We start from the raw sequence: 11,092 nt of genomic DNA on the forward strand, positions 1-11,092 counted from the left end.
TTGTTAATACCAACAGCATTAGTTTAAAAATTGTGGGATATTTGGTACCAGTGACCTGTTCTTTCCCTGTGTAGCCACCGAGTCATGCCAATGGTTATTCTGCTAAACACAAAGGATAAATTACTGCAGTATCATTTATGACGAGGTTATTTGCTCAAAAAATTTCCAAAGGGAAACATTATTCCAATATTTTTATCATAAAAGAGGTGATTAAATAGGGCAAAAGGGCTGACTGTAATAAACTGGGATGGGATTTAGGATATCAGATTACTTACAGTGTCAAGTCATGGCACCTATCTTGCCGGTTTCCCCAGCCATAAAATAGGGATACTATTCACGACAGATACTAGCTTTAAAAAAAATAGTTCAAGGTAAGCTGATAGAATTACAGGTGGTCTACTACGAAATTATTATGCTTCCAGGGAGACAAAATGGACAGTAACAAAGCCATAAAATCAGCAAATAAGAACATGTTGCTTACCTATGTACCTTCCCCTCTTCCGCAGTTAAAAGTGGCTTCAGGCTTTCAAAAGTAAATCCTGTCCAAAATAGTACGTTTCTGCTGTTGAACCTGTTTTATGGTTACAAATGACAGCAGCCACCGTTCTTTTACAATGGAAAGCACTTGCCTTCTTGTACAGCTAGAGAAGTTTGATTTGCCTCATCCATAAAAAGAAACAAACAAGGCAGCTTCTTTAATGTTTTAATGCTTCTTTAAATCTGCAGTGAGACTCACTTAACTCTCTAAAATGCAAATATAGGCTGATGTGTTGCCTTGGAAATAATCCTCAGAAAGTCCCTTGGTTTGATTGTTGTGTTTCTTGCCCACCGATCTCTCCCCAAATCTTGTTCGCCCTCTTTGCTCCAGTCAGACTCATAGATTCAGTCTAGTTTGGAAACTAAATGGATTGTACTTTATTTTAGCCATACTCATGCATTGCAAACTCAGCGGATGCTTTATTGCTGGAGGAACTCAAAACAAGCACAGGATGGCCTCAAAGCTAAATAAGATAACACACTGATGGCCAGAAATGTCTTCAGTCTGATGTGAAACAGAAAAGTCATGTGGCCGTGAGTAAAGACGAGCTACAGAGGCAGCACTTGTGTACAGTGCTAGATTCTGCAGAACAGGTTTGGTTAGTTTAGGTTAATGCTATGTCAGTGACTGGGGATAAAACCTTCTCAAAACCGTAATACGACGTTTGTAGCCCAGTATACTGTGGGCATGACCTGTTCCTTGGTACTCATAGATGCCAAAGAATTCTCTTTCAGGGACAGCATCAGACACAATTATCCACTACGGAATATACAATGAACTCCTTACAGCCCTTCTAAACCCCTAAGTGCCTGTCTGACTGCCTCTGCTGCAAGAAAATAGAATAAGGAAAGGGACGGAGATGCACGATAGAGCTGTGGGGAGCGCCCAGGAGAAAAGGGACTGCTGGTGTGACAGGAGGTATGGATGGTAACCACTGCTTCCGGGAGAGGCATCCCCTACTCCCACAGTAGTTGCCACCCCTGACAGCAGGGTGTATCCTGCTCGGCAGCAGTAACAACTGTTGGGACTTTACAGCACTCTGACGCAAAAAATGAAGGCATCTTGCTGACTCCCCAGCAGCCTCTGTCCTTGGCAGTTTCCTACTTTGCTGACTGTTAGAGCTGGACTTGAAGTCCAGCTCTCACCGGTCCACTGCCAAAGGAGCTGGCAAATTGTGGAATGTTACCTAAAACATCTTAGTTATGCACAGCCACAGTGTATAACGCTACATGATTTCCTGCTAAAAGGAGAAAATGTCTAGCTATGAGTCAAAGGATTTGTGGACAGAGGTGCAAGCACTTAGTTCCAGGTGAAGTACTGCTTTAAGTTCTTAGGACAAATTCAGCATTCCCAAAATACCAATGCTATTCTAGTGGTACTGTTGCTGTAGCCGTAATGGTCACAGGTTACACAACAAACAAGATTTGCAGGGGGAAATAGTCACTTATTAGGCCAGCAGATGCAACTGGAAAACATGGAAAAGCTATGGGCACGTGAGATTTCTTATACTAGGTCTTGCTAATTCTATTTTAGAGAGCATGTTGAATTTCAGTACAGGAATTGAAATACAGTATTTATATATATGCTGATGATGTACTTCTTTACTCACCATCTCCTCACTTTTCTTGCTTGATTTGGTCTTTGATTCTCTTAAAGCTTCCATTTCCTTGGTCCCAGATCTTTTCTCTCTCTCTCATACTCATCCCTGCCAGCCATTCCCAGGCCAGGGATTCCCCCAATACCTCCTCCAGATGATATTTCCTCAGTTCTACTCTTCTTTCACTTTAATGAGTACCAAACCATCATTCTGGTTCAGTTTTCTCCATCGTTGACTCACCCCTAGTTTCCTTCATTTCTGTGATCTTTTTTCCTCTTGTAGGGGAATATTTCTTCCATGAAAAAAATATCAGAATGTGTGGTTTTCCTCTTTCCCTTAGCTGTAGTCCTGCCTAACTTTCCGTCTTTAATTTCTCTGTTTCTCTTTTGTCTCAAATGTATGAATTTTTCATCTTCCTCTCCACTTCCTGCTGTGCTCCATCCCAATTCTTAATTCTGCTCCTTAGTCTTTCACACTTGTTTGGCTTCTCTCTAATAACAATAATCTCTTCCGTCTCAAAGAATTGATTCTGCTTGCCTTTCCATCTATTGCACCATTTTCCTTGCCGTTATAAGCTCACTGAGCGTGCTATTTACAAGCCCCTTGCCAGTTCATTTCATACACTCCAATCCTATCCTTTCTTATTATGGATTCCAACCATCAGATTGTTGCGCAGCCTCTCTTTGCAAGATTTCCAATATGCCCATTTTTATCCATCTACACAGCTAAACATCTTGTCCAGGGTCTTGTCATTTTATATCTCATTATGACACCATTCCTTTGTATAGGATGAACAAATACAGTCTTGTGGGCTGAGCTGAGCAAATGCTTAACTAACAAAAAGAAACAAAAATTGCATTAATAAAAAATAGATCAGGAAATACTAAAAATCATTGTCACCATTTTATTGATAGTGTATTCTCCCTGCTGCATCATGTTCAATTCTTTTTCCTTTATATCAAAAAGCATACAGAAGAAATGGAACGAGTTTCAGAAAGGCATGACATAATCAAACTAAGATATCAGCGTGAAAAGAGACTGAAAAGTCTGAAATTATGTAATTTGGAGGGTTGTAATATCGTATCGTAAGACATTATATTATAGAGGAATACAAAGCACTGAACAATAAAGTGAAGCAAAGCCATGGATACCTTTTAACCCCAACAATCTAAGAACTAGTGGATCTTAAATGAAGAAAGGAAATGTTTAGAACATTATTTACACAACTCATAATTAGCGTGTGAAACTCATTGCTCTAAGGTACAAAAAAACCAATGAACTTTAATAGATTCTAAAAAGGAGGCAGCTTTTCTCTGCATAAGAAAAAGATGTAGTTATTTTCAGGTCACTTATGTAAATTCCTTCTTTATGTAAATTCCTTCTTTCAGGGAACAAGTACCCAAGTGACTGAAGGTAGGACAGATTTTCCCTTCACAAGATAATCGAGCTGTGGGGCTTCCTGGTGATTCTTGTGAACTGGCTTATACTGGCAGAAACAGGAATCTCAACTGATGCAATACTGGGCAGATACAGTGCTAACATTCCTCTATTTCTATGTGAAACATTCTATTACTTCTTTGAAATGAGCAGTTCTTAAGACGAACACGACATGCAAGAAGGCTCGTGTCTCGTATTAGTCAGGAACTTGGTAACCTTTCACCATAGGACACAACACGAAGTGCATTCACTGTGGGTAAGTCAGTCACAGCAATAAAGCAATAGCAAAGCAAATGAGACTGAATCAACACTGGACGCAGAATACTTAGTTTCCCTGCTAAGGCCCTCTCTACATCATACAGTTCGGTGTGAAGTACCAAGAGTACGCAACTGGGGGAAAAAGTGTCGCTGTCACAGCTTTGACATCAAAATAAATTCCACAAGGACAACTCAACTACACACATATATATTATCCTTGACAAATGTGCATTCAGTCCATTCTTAATCTCCACGGAAAAAATGATTAACATTTTTACAACCTACCTAGAGGGTCTAGCTGAGTACTTTTCTTCAGTGCCAACATTTTTATTCTATGCTTCACTTCAGTGTCTTTAGTCAAAGACTAAAGTTTTTAAGAGCACGACTCTCCAATTGGCCTCCTCTTTCTATAACCACTTTTCACCTTTTTCAAAAATCATCATCATATCTCTGCAGTTGCCTCTGTTTTAGACTGATCCAACTTGATCGTTCTAATTTTTTTAAGCTCTCCATTCTCTGTATTCTTGACATTATCCAGCTGAGGTTAGTTAGCCCAGGGCTAACCTAGTACTTCAGCTGAAGTCTTACTAACAGCAGAAAGAGCATATTTAACAAACGTCAGAGCTCCAAGGCAGCTTTTAATGGCGCTTCAGTCACTATGCCCTTCCAGTCTGACAGTGACCCATTGAAACAATGCAGCATTTGTTTTTTTACAATAAGTTATGCAGTTACCTAATATAAATCTTGTGTAACCAGTGTTTCCAACGTGTGCTTATGAAAATACCATGTGGGATCTTGTTGCAAATCAGTCGGTATGTATGATAGCTGCCACTTCTTACTTGTCCTCTGGTGTATTGATCTGTCAAAGAAAAAAAATGAGATGGGCTTGACTGACTTCTTGGCAACTCCATGCTAGCTGTTAATCATCTTCTAGATGCTAACAAGTTTCTCTATTTCAGTATTTTCCAGGAATTTACATCAAACTAGTTGATGTCAACTATAATTTCTCAGCTCTTTCTCATGCTTCTTGCCCCATTTTATACATAGATATTGTGCTTGCCCATTTCTCATCTTACGAAATTTCCACCCTTCAAGTTCTTCAGGGTAAGCACTAACATTCCTGAGATTGCTTCAGGCTCTTCTCCTCATTGTAGATAAGTGAGATGAAGTAATAATAAAATGAGGCAAAATACCGTATTCAAATCTGTATAAGTGTAAGGAAATTTAAGTTCCTGTACAAGGGGGGAGAGAGAGAGAGAGATCCATGATCAAATTGCTAGAGGACTGAAACAAAAAATGAAGAATTACCCTGAAAAAAATAAATACTGTGAGGCCATGCTAACGAATTCATTTTCTTTGCATCTATAAAATGTCCTATATGTGCAGATCAAATTATTTTAACATTTATTGTTGTGTCTTTATAGTCAGAAACTAGATGGGTAACCACCATAGAAGCACAAATTATAGTTGTAATTTGTACCTGCTACAAAATGAGCGTTTTATGAGGATGAAGTTTCTCTTTGTGCAGGGAGAGTTACCACTTGAGATCCACTCCTCAGAGCTATTCAGCATTCAGTGGTTTGTCAAGTTAATAGTAGCTTACATTACATTTACAGCATTAATACCATTAGTATAATTCACAGAGACTCTAAGGAGGGGCTGACACAAAGGCGTTACTGTGGTGATCCCCGAAAAAGGACTGATGAGGTAAATGAAAAGTTTTGGGTTTCTTTCCAGACTTATGAGTACACTCATAGGGAGGGAACCCTATGAATTTTATTATGAATGTATACTTTTATTGCATGAATACTCATCTGTGCATTGTACTGGGAAAAGATATTAATTCATACTGACTCAAAAAATATCCCTTCCCAAGTGACACATCATTGTATGTGAAATTCTGGATTCCAGGTATGCAATTAAATGCTCTACTTTTCTAAGCATCTCAGTCAACCCTCTGGATAAATAGCCTGAATTGCATAAGTGCAATGTGTTAAAACCCATGAGCTAATATATGGTCACTAGGAAGTTTACATGCCCACTGGTATGACTTACCTGCCTCACCCACCTAATGTGAATTATAATTGGTTTGAACATAAGGAGAGGCCTAAAGTTTTCTCTATAAATGCTGCCACACAACCAGAGCTTCAAGTCTTATCATATAGGCCTACAGTTGCTCACAGAAATACAAAGTCCAAGGCACAGAGGAGGAAGGAAGCATGGCTGGTAAGTAAAAAAAGAAAAAAAAAAGAAAAAGGGAAAGAAAAAAGTCTCTTTGTGCATAAGGAGCAGACAACTGAATAATGTACCATATGTTAGCTTTCTCTGTGGGGTTATGTTTTGTAAAAGGCTCTGAATTGTTAGCATACACTACATTTTGAGATTATGAATAGGTTGTTTCAGCATTTTTCTTTCATGAATTTTCCAAAAGACACGAACAAGGAGAAGAAGATAATCAATCCATTACCATACTGGAGTTAAATATTATAAAACTGCAAATAGAGCAGAAGAAGGTATGGGAAACTGCAAACTATCTTTTAGCATGAAACTTAATGAATCAGAGAGTAGTTCAGGTATGAATGAATCTTGTGTTAATGGGAATATTTGTGCCAAGAATAGACTACAGGCTAGATTCCTTCCTGTGGATTCAGAGTCAGCAAACTGCAATGCCATTTTAACTATTTGTTAAAATTAGCGTGAAAGGCAAAGGAACTTTAAAATACAGACAAAGTAAGCAGATGTCCAGCAGTGAGGTCTTAGGAGGAAAGACATTAAATCAATACACTTTAGTAAGGTTGGCCATGTTCTCGCTTAGGCCTGACTTGCTGGGACCTCTGTAAAAATGTGTCATGAGGACTGCGTGCAGATGACGCCACTTTAGCCCTTCTAGGCATAGAGCTCATGCTGTGCTGGCTTTACGTGACATAAGCTTGAAGAGCTCAGGAAATTAATAAAAACGACCATCCACAGAGCAGAGGCTTAAGTGCAGAAATGACAGGCATTGTTTTCCCCTCATGGAGGTTAAAAGAGGCACGGTTACCCCATCCTCACAGTTTTAGGAGAACAGATTGCATGAACTCTTAGGGCACAAGTCCTCGTCCATATACTACTATTTGAAATGATTCATGTTTTTGACCTGATCTACTTGTGCTAGCATCCCTCAACAGCGTCTGCTGTTTGCCTGGCCTGATGGTGCTTAGTTAATGACTGTCTCAATGCATCTGCTAAGTGTAATACCATCTAAATGCTAGGAGCAGAACATAGGCTGGGAGGGAATCAGGTGCATACAATGGGCATAAGGCAATTGATTCCTTCATAAATCTCCACCACTGAGCAGAGCTTAATTAAATGGCAAAACACAATTTGATAGGTCAAGCTGAAAGATTGGACTGAGTAGAAAAATCCTTCTTTTTAACAAAAGAACTATACAGTAAAGTGGACAGTAAAAACCTTCATCTACAGCAATGGTGAAAAAACCACAAACCAATGGTTTCTGCATTGTAACACTTCCTCTTAAGCAACGATTTGCCAATAACTTAGCCAAGACATTTTAGCAAGGTGATCCCTAAAAACTTCCTCTTTAAGTGTCTTACACCAGTCTATCCTTCTTAACCACAATTTTCTCATCTCACAAAATGCAAGAGGCAATAGCAGCTTTTAACGAACAAACTGGTATTTGCTGATGATGGTCAGCTCTTGCTTGTGAAATACCCAGGGCCCAAGAAATACCCAAGCCCAAGTTCAGTTGGAGATGTCAAAAGTGCCTGGGGATGCTCCTCACAGTGCCACAGACAATTTTAATGTAAAAAACTGTGAGGGTCTGCGTGCAGGTGTGTGTGCACGTAACTGTTTTCACTCCTTCTCTCTCCCTTGACAGCCGCCCCGCCGACACGCACATCCTGCAAATACACACACTTTTTTCACAGAAAGTTTTTATGCATCCGTGGGCCAATCTCTAATGGATCTACTTTAACAGAATCCAGAAGGTGGTGTGTAAAGAAAAGGGAAGAGCACCTAAAAAGATCCTATAAATTTGATAGTGTGATTTTTTTTTTAAGCGTCTTGATAGTCTGCAGCACACTATTGCTATTAAGGATTCAGCAATTTGTTTCACAGTCTCACACTCAAAATAATTATGTCAGCTTCTGTCTGTGACTTTTAAGCTTCAGTGTCATTACAATTAAGGTGTGAGTCACACCTGCAAGCATCTTATTTGTGTGTTAGAATTAAGAGCACTTCCCCGCAGAAAGGGACAACATGTTGGATTCTTAGAAGAAATGAGCAGAGCGACGTAGTGATGGGAGCCCACAAAATGGTATTCTTTGCTGATGAGTGTGCAGCAGTAGCTGGAAGTTAAAACTTCCAAATAATGTCTTTACTCCATTCCAATGAAAGAGATGTGTGCATAATTGGAAGAGGGAGGGAAATACCTTTAAATATAATAGGCTATAAATAACAGGTTGTGTGTGACTATGTGGGAGCTGTCTGGGGAGCCTAGCATAGGTTCATCCCAGTCTGTGCACTGTCAGTTTGGCTTATTCCTGTGTACTGATTCCATGGTAGTTTTTGAAGTTCACATATTAGTACATGTCACTACTATGTCACTGTCAGTCTCCCTTCTGGAATGAACCATCTCATCTGGAATGAGGCGAGGACCCAAGAGAAGATCTGAGCCCAGCTAACAGGGGAGCGTATGTTACACAGACAATATGGGAGCTGAGTGTGCCAAGTTCAGCTACCTTCAAAGCCTGGCTATTGGAGAACTTCAGGAACAATCAGGAACTTCAGGAAGGTTTCAGGCTGCAGCAGGCTGCAGGCTTCCATTCAAAATGCCCCTGCTATTTGGGGCATTGTGAATGGAAGAGGAAGACAGAAAATGAGTATGTCTTGGACAACATATAAGGCCCAGAAGAGATCTCAGCCAAATGCTTTTCCATATGGACTTGACCAATCTACATCAGGGGGTTCTAGTCCTGAAGAGTGCTGATTCAAGTCAGTCCATACCACTGTTCTAGGGGCCCAGGTCTAGTGTGGTTCACAAGTACAGTATAACTGTAGAAAACCAGGTGACTTCCTGTATCTAGGATAGCAGGAGTGGGTTTTGCTGATGAAATTCCTTGCTTAATTATCCAACGAGAGAATGCGAGGGGAGACAGAATAGCCCAAACTTCTCAAGGTACTGAGGCGGTCCCCAGTGAGTCACGGCCATATGGTTGTAGCATGGTGCTTTAGGGGTATATAAGGAAGAGCTGTGCTCAGAAAGAATAAAGGAGCAGATAGGCTGTTCTAGGGACTGATTTCCCATCCTGAAACAAAGGCACAATTAATAATAGGTGACATTTAATAGAATTCAAGTGTCACTGTGGATTCATACCGAGTTGGTGGAGAAGCGAATGACAATGCAAAGGAAAGTAGTACTGAGGGGAATTAGTCTATTACAAAAGATGTCCTTCACTGTTCAGTGCTGAACTCTTCCTCGTATATATTAATTTCTTTAACACAGTTACTGGAGTGAGGGAAGAAATCTGGGTATCACTGGGAAAGGATGTCCTGAATTATAGGACTGAACCAGTTTGCAAAAGATGATTCTGATATAGCTTATTCTGGGTACATAAAAAAAAATACTAAGATGGCTTAGAGCTTTCATTTGCTGAGGTCCAAAAGAATCTTCTCTTGCTATCCACCAGAGTTTCAAGCACCTACCTGTGCAATCCTTACATTTACAGCCACCGTGCAAGCTCTGCAAATACTACTTGGCTTACAGGAAGCTGCCTGGGTCAGATGCATTCTGCTTGACTAGTGTTCTGACTAGTGTTAATATTTCTCATTAATTCAGCCCTCATTCTCAACCTTCACCCATAATCTTTAATCCAAAGGTCCAGTATGTATCATTCATCTGTTTTACAAAGGACACCAGAGGCCTGCAAGGCAACTTAGCCAGAGCTGGGAATAAACACGAGAAGCTGATGCAATAGACACAACTTGTTCTCTTTGCCATACTGTCTTCCAGAATAAATGGACTGTATCTGTTTTTTGGAACATGCTGTTCGTAACTATACTATCATGCCATCGAATATCAATAACAGTTATGCCATTGACGTATAGGACAATGATATCCAGCACACTACTGCTGTCACACACAAAAAGGTGAAACGCGTGACCAAATAAGCATCGGCAGCTACTTGGTGAATAATCACTGTCTTTTTTTTTTTTCTTTCAACAGTAACTAATCTTTCTATCAAAGAGAAATGGTTTGCTATGTATCCAAGGGTAGGCTGAAATCTTAAAGCATATTTATTCTGAAAATTGTTAGTGTGTCATTTAAGAGAATTTGAAAGTAGGGGTAGGAGAGCGTAGCTTAGCATCTGAAACCTCTGAAGTTTGGACTTAACATTTTAAAATCAAATTCTAAGAAATTTTAAATTTAAGAATTAAAGCCTTATAATTTTAAAATCACAGTTGGGCTTTGCATGTGATAAAACTATGGTCCCTCTTAAGGTTAAATATTATTAATGAACAGAGATTCAAAGCAGCAGTCTGAATTATACCCAGTTAAAAACTGTTTCTTCTAATAACACCTTTTTACAGGAAATATGAATAAAATATGTCTGTATATGAAATGGGTTGAGCAAATTCCAATTCTAGAATTTCCAAACATGATCCAAACCTGAAAACAGAACAATTTGGGCTGCTGAATACTGAGCCCAGACAATTAAAACTCTGCATTTGGGAAGGCATATAGCTGTGGCCAGTCCAGCATAATGGATATCATTCAGAGGCATCCTTAAGACTGTGCACCGAGTACATTAAATTTTACAAGTTGTTTCATAAAAGTATCAGGATTAGTCTCTCTCTTTCTTAACAGAAAGTGGAGCCACCTGCAAAGCATAAGCAAAAATCACTCGTCTTGAAATTAAGCGAAAGATATTTGTGCAGAAATTGGCATTGCCAGTTGCATGTTCAGAGATACCCTATCAAAAAAATAGTAGCGTACCAGCTGAAAACAATGATAGCTATTTTATCACAAGTTGCAAATGTACTTAACCTATCATCTCTGTAGAGTGTCATGCAAATATGACATGGAGTGCTTGTCTATTTAATAATGTTAAGCAGTAATTATGTGATAAATGAAAAATTGGTTCTTTAAATTTGGCCTGATTAAATTTGGGGCAGAGGCAATAGCTTGCTCATTGTTTTGCAATTACTACAGTGCAGCAGAAAAGAAAAAGCAGCTCCAGGAAAACAATGGATTCAGTGAACTA

The sequence above is a fragment of the Ciconia boyciana genome, chromosome 14 (genome assembly GCF_034638445.1).
Source record: "Ciconia boyciana chromosome 14, ASM3463844v1, whole genome shotgun sequence".
Taxonomy (NCBI): domain Eukaryota; kingdom Metazoa; phylum Chordata; class Aves; order Ciconiiformes; family Ciconiidae; genus Ciconia; species Ciconia boyciana.